The following is a 15,046-nucleotide window of genomic DNA, read 5'->3' as shown; positions in this document are numbered from 1 at the left end:
ACTCAACTCTGTTTTAGCACTGCCTACCATCCCCAAACAGATGGACAAATAGAGCGAGTAAATCAAATCATTGAGGATATTCTTAGGGCTTACTGCTGTCGAGAGCCAAAGAGATGGATTCAATACTTACCATTAGTAGAATTTGCCTACAATGCTTCTTATCAGCAGAGCATTCAAATGACTCCTTTTCAGGCATTGTATGGTCATGATTGTCGAAGTCCTCTAAATTTTTCTGATCCTACCCTGAGAGTGGAAGCTTCAAGACAAATGTTGGAGGACATGGACGACCAAGTAAGGTCAATAAGACAAGACATACAAGTAGCCAAAGATAGACAAAAGGCATATGCGGATTTAAAGCGCCAAGAGAGGATCTTCGAAGAAGGAGACATGGTCTTCATTCGTGTACGCCCCAAGAAGAGTTCTTTATCTCTAGATAAATACAGGAAGCTAAGTCCAAGGTATTATGGTCCGTATAAAATCCTCAAGTGCCTAGGACCCAATGCTTATAAATTACAACTTCCGGATAACCTAAAAGTTCACAATGTATTCCATATTAGTCTCTTAAAAAAATATATGTACCCAACCCAAATCATGTACTCGATGACCAACAAGTTGTAATGCCTAGTCAAGGAATCCTTGAACTAAGGCCGGAAAAGATTTTAGATGTCAGGGAGAGACAGTTGAGATCTAGAACCTTGAGAGAATGCCTCGTCCAGTGGAAAGATTACCCCGAAGAGGATGCTACCTGGATGGATGAAAGCTCTCTCAATCTTCAATATCCCCAGTTTATCTCGAGATGAGGACATCTCGATTCTTCTAAGGGGGAGAGAATGTAATATTTCCATGTACCGTACCGTAAATATTACTTCCCGCACGCCGTGCAAACCCTGTGCAAAGGGTATCTCTCGCATTTAAATTATTGGCCGCGTAATGTGTGAGCCGCACGCGGGAAATAGGGTCCTCTGCGAATGGTAAATCGAACCGGGTGTTCAAAACCGCAAGCTGCACGGAAACACCCTCTTGGGAGGGGCAATTTAATTAAATAAATGCAAATTTTTTTAATGTTTATCCCTTCCCCCAGCCGATGCATGGCTGGAGGAAAGGGAGTGTGTGGGGGGAGGATGGCAAAGTGGGGGTTTGCATGGGGGAGTTCCCCACGTGGGTGGAGACCGCCTTCCCCACCCCCAAGGCTATAAAAACACCCCCATCAAGGGGGTGTGTTTAGAAGAGGGGGGAGGAGAAACTGTGTGAGAGGAGTTGCTGAGGGAGAGGGCCGTCGGGAGGTGAAGGAGAGAGGGAAGCCGTGAAGGCTCGCCACCTTGCTGGTCGCCGCCAGCACCCCGCCAGTTGCTGTAGCTGCCGCCGCCAGCCTGTCCGCAGCCGCCATCACTCCCGCCCTGTCTGCTGGCAGATTCGTGCCGCCGCCACGCTATCACGACCCCCTTTTTGCCACGTGGAGCTGAGAAGCTCAGAAGCTTCTCTGGAAGCTTCCTTAGAAGCTTCCATAGGGGGCCTCACTAAACCCCCTTCCCACGACCCCTTTTCCACCCTTTTCCACCCATTTCCAAAGGCACTTTCCCACCACAATTTCGAAGAAGGACCATCAACACCTTTTTTCGGGAATTGAAGAGGGTCTATAAGGATCCCACTAGTCCGACGAAAAGGGTCCCGCGAAGTCTTTTAAGGCCCTTCTCCACAAGCGATCTACCGTAAAAGGATCTTCCGCCTGCGAGGAAAGGCAAAGGCCGGAAGGTTGCTCGTCAAGGCAAAAACAATCCGTAGACGACGAAAGCAAATTCAGAAACCGAACCTACGTGTACGATGGCTCCGAAAAGATCCCAAGAGGCGACCGCGGGAGGCTCGACTCCGAATGTGCAAGTGGACATCACCCCGACTCCACAAGTCCAGGTTCTTCCATGTTAATTCCGCATAAGGAAATGATTAGGCGCGCTTAGAAAGGAAATTGCACTTTTACGTTTAATTTGCATATGGAAATTGAAAGAAATGCATCTTTTGAACATTATGAAAGATTGAACGATTAGAGGGTTAGATGCATGTAGTTGGTACCTTATCAAGGTAAGGAATCTAATCCTAAGCAAGGAAACGGAATTTATATGTGCATTATTTGTCATCCTAGATATGGTAGATTAAGCGTATACTGCACATTAGGTAACATACCTCTCGTAATGATTTCATAGGAAAAGGTTAAGCGCCATAAGGTTTCATTCGAAAAGAATTAATAGGGTACTAAAGTGAACGTATGACTTGCAAAATAGTTATAAGATGGAATAGAATAACACTAGTTTCGCTTGTGTTTCACCAACGACTTCGTGGCTAGGAGAATGTTAGAAATTGCGTAGTCGTCATGAGAAAAAGGTCAATCATTAAGAGCAGTAATTAGGTGTAAAAGCATAGGATGAAAAAGGATAAACAACAAGGTTGTAGGTACGACTATTGATGTAAGATCTAGTAGGAGGTCCTAGGAAAAGTTAGTAACCAAATTATCGTGCACCAAGGAAAGATTGTATGATTCGCCAATGCATAAGTTTCGAGAGCATAGACTACAAAGTATAGGCTTGATTAATTAGGGAAGTTAAGTATTTGCCTTGAAGCAAATGACCGACAATAAACTAAAGCGACATGGTCGCTGGATCCTGCCACAATAAACCTAATGTATTGGAAGGGTATGACCCTAACCCAAGAATGATAGGAATCTTGCTAAGTTGCAATTGATTCCGGATCGAATGTGGGTTGCATTCGGAGATAAGGAGTCAATCCTTAACAGTTTGCCAGCTAAACGACCATTGAAATTGATTGTGCTTGTAAGAGTTTAGAAAGGACTGTTTGCATTGTTTGCTCAATGAACTAAAGGATGAAAATATATCTAAAGCTTCAGGTTGGTGCCTGAGAGGCAGCTTCAGTTACCCCCGACTGCCTGCCTGACCCTAACCAAGGGGGTTGTGAACCGCGCCGGGAACGTGGACCGAACCCGCCATGAGAGGTCTCTTCGTTGAGTTCTACTTGGAGCAGGAGGACGCTTGGGTGCCAGAGGGGGCTCTGGCTGTAAATCCCTCGCCTTCCGGGCCCTGCACAAGAGACTAACGTGACTCGGGATTGGATCTCGAGGCCCGCATACTAGTCTACGGGCGGAAACTTGGGATAGTAATCACAGGAAGGATTACTGGATAGCCTTCGGGTGGATTATGAAAGCGCCTACGGGCGGGAACTCCTTGTATTCCAAAGATAAAAGGATAAAATGATAATAAAGGAGCTGTTTGGCATTGTTTTCTTTATGTCCTGTGATAAGATTACGTGAAGGAACCAGTGCTTAACAGGGTTAATCAAGGAAGTTGTTTGTATGTGTCAAACTAATGTGGTAGGTAATTACATAACTAAAACAAACCGAGGAAAGTGCGGAGGATGGACCATGGGTCTGTCCTACGGATGGGTGGTCCCGGTTAGCCGGGAACTTTTCTCAAGATCTTCGATGGGCAGAGGATGATCGTCCGCACCAAAACAAGCAAGGAGAACAATGACTTGGAAGTACCAATTACCCGATTCAGGCTGTTTTAGGGGAACGGAATGGGACTATGCTTTTGGCAGAGAGGTCGAGCCTTGCATCCCTCTCGTTTCCCATTCTCCTTGAACCAAGTGCAGCATGAATCCGCTTCAGACCGGGCATTCTGCGTAAAGTAGTTCGATCAGGCCTGACGCTAGTCGCTGTTAGCAAACAACTAAACAATTCCGTTCGATCCTAAGTGGAAAGCGCCCAGGACACTTCCGTTACGGGGCAAACGCGGAAAGTCCTAGATTACAAAACCCGCAACATTCCATGGGAGTGCCGGGTGGAGTCTTCTAGGCAACCTTTCCGATGGACTGCTAAGACGTGTCCTAGAGGATGTTAGTGGACACGTTACAACAAGGCCAGAGTAGCTATTGTGATGGGATGGTGGATTATCTCTAATTGTATTTGCAATATGTGATACTATGCCTACATTCATTATTTTGAGCCTACATCACCAATACTTGTACGAGCGACAAGAACATGAATTACCTTGTCCAACAACCCTTCATCACATAGCAATCAAATTTATCCCTACAGGCCAAGCTTCGACCGCTGATCATCCATTCGATGTTGTTGCATCATGTTCAAAAATGACAAAAAAATAGGACATCACATTCATGCATGGTGGATGGCAAGCCTAATCGACTAGCCAATGACTCCAACTTGCAGTTCCAGTTTTTTCCAGTTGATGCGGCTCCTGTTTATGCCATGATAAAAGCCAACTCCAAGAAATCACTACAAGTGGTGCAATCGCTTAGTGAGATCCATGCACCATAGGTAACAATCATGGAGGCTTTGGAAACATCAATGAGTTTGCAATCATGGGGTCCTGCACAATCAACAACTCCTTTGAAGCGCACGATTTGTTGCAGTTCGCGAATCAATGATTGCACCTACAGAATGCTTTGTTTTGCTAGACCATTTTTTGGTTGCAGCATTGCCCCTCTACTTAATCTGTCAATGTTATGACATAATTCTTCATTTCATGTGTAGAGCGAATTGCTCGAATAGTTGAAGAAAGCTGACAAGTCGTTGATGAAGACGAGGCTACGTATCCAATTGTAACACCCTCCTTGTGTGGTCGAGCCATGCTGGTCTCATCATCATCTCCTTCCCATTGAGCACTGCAGTTGATTACTACGTGTCGCCATAATTGATCTCATTGAGCTTCATGGAAACGGTTGGATGCGTAATGCTTCCCCCCCTCCCCCCAGAACATTGTCTTCCATCCCTTTTAAAGCTCGACGACTCCCAAAAGTACAAATCTTTTTCCTCAAAAAGCTTAAGGATTTTAAAGATTTTGCTATTCTTCTCTCTAACCAACTTGTTTGCCATTTACAACATTGTTCCCATCAAGATCATATGGATAATCATCTTGGTAATATGACAAGTAGGTAAGTTGACAGCATCTTCTTGGATCATATGAACAAATCAAAGTAGGTATGTTTTTGTAGACCATCACAACATCCAAATCTTCTTTGACTAGTTGATCTTTAGACAATCTCTTGACTCCAATATTATCCATATCCATCTCCATAAATGCCATAAACATTGGCAAATCCTCATCATTGTCCAAAGGTAATCTCACCTTCTTGTCAACTGTCTTATATTTTGTGTGTACTCCGGCTTCTTTGCTACAACCTAAAAATTTTAGCCCTTATTGTAAATACCCTGGTAAACACAATTTTTGCTATGTATAAACATCACCCAACTCCTTTTGCTGAAATATTTCAGCAAAGAATACTTTTTGCTAAGAATTCTCAGCACCCAAATTTTCTTGTAGCATGAAATCAGAAATTTCGCAATACATCGCCAAAGAATGGACCTTTAAGACATATGACAACTCTTAATTTTCAGTTTTCAGCAATGCTGAAAGATCCTCCATAATATCTAAGCATGATAGCCCATCATAGATACCATCAGTAACCTCCTCTCATCAAAACCAATCTCCTCAATCTTCTTCAAGTTTGTGGTCATCTCAATGTCGAAAAGAAGCTTGAATCTAGATTACTTTTTTTGCTTTGGATTCTTTGTTCTCAGGGCTTTTTGAACTTCTTGTACTTTTGGCTTTTAAACATCAACCATACTCTGTTCTGGTCCTGAAGAAGAAGGCTGAGAAATTGGATCACTCCTCCTATTCACCCTCTTCGAGCCTTCAGACTACTGATCATCATCTCTTCTCCGCTTCTCCTAAACAAGAGCTTTGATTCCCTGATATTTTTTCATCCTAGAAGAATTTGCAAGGGCAGATGAAGTTGGGGTTGAAATTGGAGGTGCACTAAGCGATTGTTGCTCCCTTCTAGTCATCTTCATTGATAGATCTTTTCAGTTCTTTAAAATCTCCTCCATCATATCTTCAACAGTCTGTATTGTAGTTGGTTTAACAACTGCAACAGGAATAGGCATAGGCATAGACACATTATGAGAAATAGGAGAAGTAGTGGATGGTACAATAGGAGAAGTAAGAGAGGTCATGGTTGATTACATGCCATCACTTTTGTGTGGATACACACAACCACTAGTCTTTCCATTCTAGATCCTCTCCTCTCACCTTTCAAATATTTTCTCATAGTGGATCTTAGTTAACCATCCCACTTTAACTTGCTTCATTTCAAAATTAACTAACCTTATGATGGCATTTCTAAAGTCATTTGGCCCACACAATGCTAAAAAATCACCCTTCAATATATAAATAATTTTCTTCTTCTCTAGTTAAGAAGGAATGCAACCAATGTAACCTATATTTGTTAAGTATGACCTTAGTCTCAAATCCTTTGTCTCATATGTAGTAATAGAATTTCTATGTTGAAGTGGGAGAAATTTATGTAATACTGATTATATTGGTCTACTACAATCCCATGAAAATGGCACAAAACTATTTTGCAAGAGAGTCTTATATGTAGTGATATCCACACCCAAACTCCCATGGCCCCTTTCAATCATAATATATTATCTACAGTAATTTGCACAAAAAAAGCCTCACTTTGCCATGACATTCGAATGAGAAAAGTGATGATATGCATGCTTTCCAATGGCGAACATTCATATCAACAGTGGCATCTTTGTCACATCTTGCAACTACTTTATCTCCCACTTTATAATTTTCTCCCTTAAGACATACTTTTTTATGTTCTATTACTCACTCCACCTCTATGTTGAAAGTGTGATGAATATATCTCCTTTCATCACTAGTTGCATTCTTGTATCTCAACATCTTCCCTCCTATAACTATTCCCTTCGTTACTATTGCTATTTCGCATGTGCAATCATTAGCTTTCATAGAAAACCTCCATAACTCTTTTGCTCTATCAACACATGATACATGCACGAAACCTAATATATTCCATTTTGGGCATTCGTCACATGTATCAACATCCAGTAAGCATCCATCACGTGGCAAGAGATCCTTGTTAAATTGTCTTATCATCCTTTGATGTGACATAAGTTTGTCAATGTAGTCTTTTAGTATATGAATGAGTATCCATGTAAAGAAACTCTACCTTTGATCATTTGCATAAGAAATTTCATTGCCTTTGTTAATTTTTTAAATATTAATATATGTTGACACCATTCATTCATATATATAGTACCAAAAAGCATCATGGCTACCGTGATAAAGAATATCATCCAAGAACTCTCCAAACCTATAATTGATATTAAAAAAGATACATTACTAAATTGAAATGTAGATACCATAAAAACATAAACAAAAGGAAATTTGAGAAGAGTTTATACCTATAACATGCTCTAATGGAGTTGAGTTCGATCTTAAGAGTTGTTCAAGCCTTACTCTCCAAGAACCAAGCAAATCTTTCAAAGTATCTACATCTTCTCTAGTCCAACCTTGATCACAAGTGTAGTTATAAAAAGCTCTATTAGTATTAATCCCAAGTCATAAAAGACATTAGGAATACCGTCAACCTCACACAATACACATAGTAAACACCATTGTATCTACATTTGATTTTCTTCGGCCTTGTACACTACAAGAGAAAGGCCCTATAGATGCGCACTGTACATGTGAAATAGTGGGTGTGTTTATCAATGCATCTATTGGTACTAGTATATAGACGCGAAAAACGTGTCTATATACCCATGTTTTTAAACTCGCTTATAGATGCGAAAATAAACGCAGAGATTTTTCATTTCTCATAAAGTCCCTAAATATGATCAAATATCTTAACAGGTAGTATTTTTTAGAATACATTACAAACTTTACTTCTTTGTGGTCTAATATAGCTTACCCAATTGTACTTCTTTGTGCATCTTGGTGCATTGTTCTTTAATTGGATGTGCGTATTCAATTCTAATATTATAACACAACAAACGTTATATGTATCACAAAAGTAAACGGCTCTTAATTGATATTTTAGTTGTTTTTAAGTATTACAAATATGCATCCAATCATTCAAAGCTAATTATATGCTACAATGAATGATCAATCTCATCTTCAATGAGATCTACCCTTGCTAGACTATCTACCTCTAGGTCTATGTTACCAATAGGCAATGAAACAAATAAGTCTATCCCATTGTCAGATGTATTGCTATGCTCAATTTCTTCATCATCATCTGCAACCATATTGTTATCCTCTTCTGCACTTCCTTGAACATCCTCGCGAGGATCATCTTGCACTGCATCATGTATATCATTGATCATGGCATCATCATGTACATCATCATTGATCGTTGGATTGTCATCAACTATCTCTATGTTGGTAGCATTGCCATATATTGGTTTTGAACGATTAGATATGGGGATGGCGTACCACCCTCAGTTATTGTTTACCATTGGGTGATCACAACGTGCATTTAAAAAACAAAAAGTAAGCAACTTAGATATTTATTGTATTTTGAGAATGTATCAAGAAGTCATATATATGAAAATAAATAGCTTCTAATATACCTGCTCACATTATTGAGGTAGTACGAATGTGTCATTCTTACCTTGGTGAATTTTTTTAAAGCCAATCACTACAAAACCACTTGGATGACATCTAATTATGCAATGCTCACCCGTTGTGTTACTACTTCTTTAAACCCTTTCACATCTAGTACATATATAAAAAATCGCCTAAATTCAAGCTTCAAAATATCTTGGATCAAGCCACAATAACCTTCCATGGTGCCATTGGTATCCTGGAAGTTTGCAAGGATACCACAATCCTAAATATTACTCTTATAATCTATACGTTGAGTTCGAAAATGTTTGCCTTCACACCAAATAGCATTGAACAATGTGCACTAGTAGTACATTGTTGAGATCATATTAATGATTTAGTTAAAGATAAAACATGTGAAATTATTATATCATATATAACTAAAGATAATTTAATTATAAGTATGTCTCACCTTTGATAAGCAACCTCGTGCATATTCCCACTGCTCTTGCGATATATCCATCGCCTCCTCTTTTTTCATCTTCTCCGTTGTTTCATATAGCCAATCTATATCAATATGACGTGGAATCACACTTAAATATTTTGGATATGGGACATTACATCCATGTCTAGCATGAAATGTTTGCCTATGCTTACTCTTCTTGCTCTTGCTTCTTTATATAGTGTCACCCATTTGCTCATTACTTCGCTATTAAGCACACAAAATACATTTAACTTACAAAGTTTCTCTTTCATAAGCACTTTGCTCCTTCCTTTTCCTTGAGGTATTATAGAGGTTATCCTCATACATTCGTCATCTTTCCATAGTCGTGGTAAAGAGGGGTTCACTTTAGTAAGATATTCAAAGATTTGTACAAGGGATAATTGAACTAACCAACCCTCAGCCATGCTTCCCTTAGGCCGTGCATTTTGCCTTACAAAATCTTTTCTAGTTTTCATAAAGCGCTCTAGAAAAAACATCCACCTTGCATGAACTACCCCACAAATTGCGATCCCATCAATCAGATATACGATAAGTGTACTTGAGTTGTCAAAATGGAGCAAGGAAAAGTTTCCTCCACCAAACAAACCACCTCAATGGACAATACTCGAGCCTCTTGCAACGTTTTTGGATCGATTTCCTTCAAACTCACAAATCTACCAACATGCAATTGAGAACGATGATTAGTTTTGTCCATAAATTCAAGCGAGTTTACTACGTGATGTATGTAATATGTAAACTAAAAAATAAGTATAATATTTACATACCTCGCGAGCTCACCGATCTTGTAAATGATATCACGCACATCTTTCGAAACACAATGGGATATGCTAGTAGGAAGGATGAATTGTATGTAAATATTCATACATTGTTAATTAGTCTACATAGTTACTCTACTAATTAATATATTTATAGCTATGAAAATCCTTACCTAAATCATTTTGTGCCAATTGTGAGACTTCAAACCAAATAGTTGCTCCACACCTCTTTTCTTTTCCTTTATGAAGGCTCCCTTAAGTCATCTCATATATCTTGTGGGAGTTACCGCGTGGTCACTTGATCTTTCCTCTGGGTTCGATGCATGGCCAAGTTCATCTCATACGTCCAATGCTACGTAAATCCTCCCTTACATTGATAGAATCACGAGCCCCGATTAAGTGATCCCATAATGTAGAGGCAAAATTCTTGAATATATGCATGGGGTCCAACAAGTGATTGATCTTGAGTTCAGTCCAATATGGGAGATAAAAAAAATATAGAGAATATAAGGCATAAACAATATATTATTTCTCGTTCTCATAATGGAGTGTACTTTAAAGACAAACAAAAGAAGTAAACTAGTTACCGACTCATGCCGAGTGGAGGATGATCATTGGCATGTGTCCAAGTATCCTTCCAATCTTGAATGTTTAGAGATTGTGGAGTTCTTCCATTTGTGGAGGGGTGCATATTTGGGATGGTCAATAGGAAGAAAACGATGATGATTATCATAGATAACCTTCTTCAAGCGTGCCGATCTAGAAGAAACCAGAGAGGGACCAAAAATTGGACATGCATGATATTCTAATGTAGTTAGACCTATAGAAACAAGTGAGTTAATGATGACCTATATTTGATTAAGGGTAAGAATGAATAAAGTAGAGTATGCAACTACCTGAACACTCTCCATAGCCTCGAAAGTCATGCATGGTCCACAAGAACATGCCCTTTAAAGTGAAATCTATAATGAATAATGATGCACTCACATCTTGCAACTCAATACCTCTCCATAGCATTTTTAGCTCCTCAATCAAAGGCTCTAAGTAAACGTCCATGTTTTTTACTTTGTGTTTTCCAGGAATCAAAAGGGACAACATTACATGTCCTTTTTTTATTGCCATGGATGGAGGGATATTATAGTTCACCAATACCACTGGCCATACACTATATGAGGTGCTTTTGATGGCAAATGGATTTATTCCATCTAATCCTAGACCAAATCTCAAATTTGTGGGCTCTTCTTTGAAAGTAGGCCACAAATTGTCTACATGTTGCCAAGCTGGTGTGTCTGAAGGAATTCTCCACGTTCCATCACTTGAATGGTGACTAGCATGCCATGACATGAGTCTCACAATAGTTTCACACTTAAACATAAGTTGAATATGTGGAATAATAGGAAAATGTCGCAAAACCTTATGAGGCACATTCATTGATTTCATCTCCTGGTTGTATCTTGGTTCACCACCAATAGGACACTGTCGTGCAGACACATGATTCCCACGAAACAAGATGCAATCATTGACAAATGAATGGATTTTAACGTAATCGAGACCTCCACCAAGAGATGTCAAGAAATGCCTTGCTTGCTCTCTTCTAATTGGTAATTTATTTCCATCTGGAAGCATTTGTGACAATAACTTGCATATATTGTGCAAACAGAGTTAACAAACTGCGAATATTGTCTAGAAGCATTTATGAATTAATATCAAATGATACATACTTCAATAATGCATTCAAGCTAGCATTACTCCATCCATAAATGGTTTGTAAGTTCAGTATCTCGAGAGATGCACGTAGAACGGAGTATATGCAACCTTCATACAATGGAGTCTTCGACGCTATGTGTAGCGGGTCATCTGTCTCTCTAGTGGCGCCCTCCCCCTGAACCTCATGGAGAAATAAATCGTGCACCATGTTGTCTAAAATCTATTCCTCCAAAAATTGATGGGGCATTTAAAGAGGGCTTCTATTGTCGTCATCAGTCTCTACTCTTCTTGAGGACTCTACCTCCTCATGTCGACACTTCGCAGCCTCTCGATGCCCTGGAGGGACCATTTGAGGATGTCGTACCGCATCCTGATCAATTTAAAAAAAGGAGGTTTTGTTTAATGGTGAAGACGCAACATAGACCAATAATATTTGTGCAAATAAAGTAGTAAAAATTACTCGGTCTTTTTCTTGGTTCCACTCTCTGTACGTGCTGAGGTGTGACATTGTGATTCGACGTGCTTGAAAAAAACATCCTCGATAACGATCACATATACATTTGATTTTTCATCGTAGCCAAGTGTCTCGATTGTGAAGACGCAATGTCTCGTCCGCACTGGAGGATGTACTATTTGTTGACTCAGCATGTCCCATACTAGTAGAAGATGACGACATAATTACACCTGAATCATAAGGACATATATGATTTCATTTGGCATATATGTCATATTCCCTAAATATTTTGATACTTACAACATGGAGACAAACACATTTTGATATTGAAAGACTAGGAAAGTCATGTTGATCCAAAAACAACCATAAGCTAGCATTTTAATAAGTTTAATTGTAATCATGTCTATCAATGCATGTAATATCTTTTATCTGTGTATATAGAAGCGTAATTACACGCACTTACAGACACACCATGCAAATATTAAAAATTTTTTAAAAAAAGTTGTGGCTTTTTTTTCAAACCAGTGCTTTCCTGCGTTTTTTGTGTGTTTTCTGTAGTTCAAGCTCGACATCACTAATCATGTCTATCTATCACTTCATGAAGACAAGGAGGAAAGGAAATAAGAGTAAAAAGAGAAGGAAAGGAAATAAGAGTAAAAAGAAGAGGAAGGAAGAGCCAATGAGTAAAAAACAAGAGCCAAACAGCAAAGAAGATAAGAAGAATCAAGCAACCTACCAAGGGAAGGGAGGAGGAGGACAAGGAGCTTGCAATCTAGCCGCCATCCATTGGAATAAGCAAAGAAGGTGAGTTCTTCTTCTCTCTCTCAATCTTCTTTGCTTTCTCTTTGTCTCTTTGTCTCTCTCTCCCTTTCTCTTTACATGCTTCAGAAAATCTATGGAGGCTTCGTGCCGTTTTTTATAACAGTTTTTGAAAATATGGTCTGATTTTGCGTATCTGTAAGCACATTTAGCTAGCAGTCTAGACGTGCTTGTAGATGCGTATATAGACGCACTATCGGCATAACTAATTAGAGTTAAGGTCTAAGTTTTTTTGTTTGTTTAGTATTATGCTTTCACGTTTGTTGGCGCGTCCAGAATGCAGAGTAGACGCGGATGTAGACGCGCTAACAGACACGGGTATAGACACGGGCATAGATGCGAAACAGAACTGCATCTTTCAAAGCTTCCTGATTTTGTAGTAATAGATTTTTACTTGTGTAGATGTGGAATCTTGGATCTTCCAGCACTGATCCTGATTTGGAACGCATAAACAACACGTTAGGGGAGTTTTCTAGAGATGTTAGTAGTTTTTTTGGAGGTTTTCCGAACAAGGAGCAATTCATGGGGGAGATGACCAGTTATCTTGGTCGCCCTCCCACTGCAGAGAAGGTTTTTAGTGTCATGTCTAGGACACCTATCACATCTTTGCATAGCACTGCCGCACAAACACCAAACCTTGGTACACCTCTAATAGGTACTCCATGCACTATGCATACACACAGATCAACTAATGCACAGGGATTAGCTGAAGTACAAGGATAGGCCAAAGCACGTGCATCTGCAGAAGCACTGCATCGAGTGAGGTAGAGGGTAGTGCTCGTCGACGGAGGAGGGAGAGTCATGCGGGAGGACGAGGAGGTCGAGGGCTTTGTGGGGGTTGCCTAAGAGATGGCTTTCGATAACCCTCACTGGGAAATGAGAGAGGTGAGCCTCCACAAATGTACTACTCTGTCACAAATGTTGGTGGTATCTTGCATAACCCTCAAGGGAGGGAAGTGATAGCCTACTTGAGGAGAGTCGTGCATGCCACATACAAAGATTGTGTGATTCCCTTCAAGCACCAAAAAAGTGGTTTGTGGCAAGGGGTGCTAAGGGCAGTACATAGAAGGTATCTTAATCCTGAGAATTCACGATTCTCACATGATTGGGGACGGTCAAAGGTGAGAGACGCACTTCATAACAAGAGATCTCACCTTATGACGTGCGCAAAGGGGTCACTATAGAGACAAGATCAGGGGCGCTCTGCATATGGCCAGCAACCCAATTGCCACCGCAAGGAGTGGAAAGAGGCCAATATGAGAGCAACAAAGAAAAGGACAAGTCACCAGCATGCAGAGGCGCGACGTATCCAGATAGCAACCATGGGATCGTCACATTATGGATCGGGTGGCACGGAGTCATGGGAGGCTGAGTTTGTAAGTATTATTTGATATCTTTTTTTAAATTAAATTTTGTAAATTTTATCAATTCATTATGTAGTGTGTTCTAATACATTGTATGTTAAAATTGTTTTGTAGTATCATATCATTGGTAGGATGCCTACTCCTAGAGAGGTAGGCTACGTCCATCGAGGTCATAACCGGGCGTTCACTTGGCAGTATTTTTACAAGGAGGGACTGATCACGGAGGAGGAATACAATCGTGCCATGAGGATTCCACAGCCAAAAGAGGTATGTTTTGTTTTTTTACATGAAAAGTATAGGTAACTCTAATTTATTATTTGTAATGGTATTTGTATACCTTAATCCTTTGTGTAGGCGAACCCTGATACAGTCGAGGATAGCAAAGGGGAGACTAGCAGTAGTGGTGGCGACAGTGACAGCGGTAGCGATGGTGGTAGCGACGATGATGCCTCTTCTGAGGAGATATAGAGGAACCCCGTGCGTGCATGCCTCTCCTTGGCCTTGTAGTTTTTATTTTTGATATGCATTACTTTCAGCTAGTGCTTGCGACCATGACCATGCTTGAGGTCACAAGCACTAGAACTCGTCATGTAAAAATGTTTCATCTTTATATATGAAATTTTGTGTTCTACATTGTTTTTTGTTTTTAGTACAAAAATCTTTGAAATATGTACAAATATTTCAACACAGTACTCTCATCATGTGTTATTATCAATATATGGACTTTGGCTCTCCACATTCTTTTGCTTTCAGTATAATAATCTTTCTTTGTTTTCCCTAAGCATAGAATTTGATGGGGGGAAAAAAAACCAGAGAGCATGTGGCTTTGCAAGCCACATGCTCTTTGGTTTTTTCTTTCATACTCTGTTTTTCATGTCTATCAGCGCATCTGAATTGCACGAAAAATGCGCATCTATAATCGTCAAAAAATTACAAAGTATATGTCTTTCTAGATGCGCAGTTACACACCTCTATATATGCTGAATTTGAATATATCT

The sequence above is a fragment of the Lygodium microphyllum genome, chromosome 4 (genome assembly GCF_053477565.2).
Source record: "Lygodium microphyllum isolate KBCC chromosome 4, Lygodium_microphyllum_v1.1.10, whole genome shotgun sequence".
Lineage (NCBI taxonomy): Eukaryota > Viridiplantae > Streptophyta > Polypodiopsida > Schizaeales > Lygodiaceae > Lygodium > Lygodium microphyllum.
Note: the sequence above shows the minus strand (reverse complement) of the source record.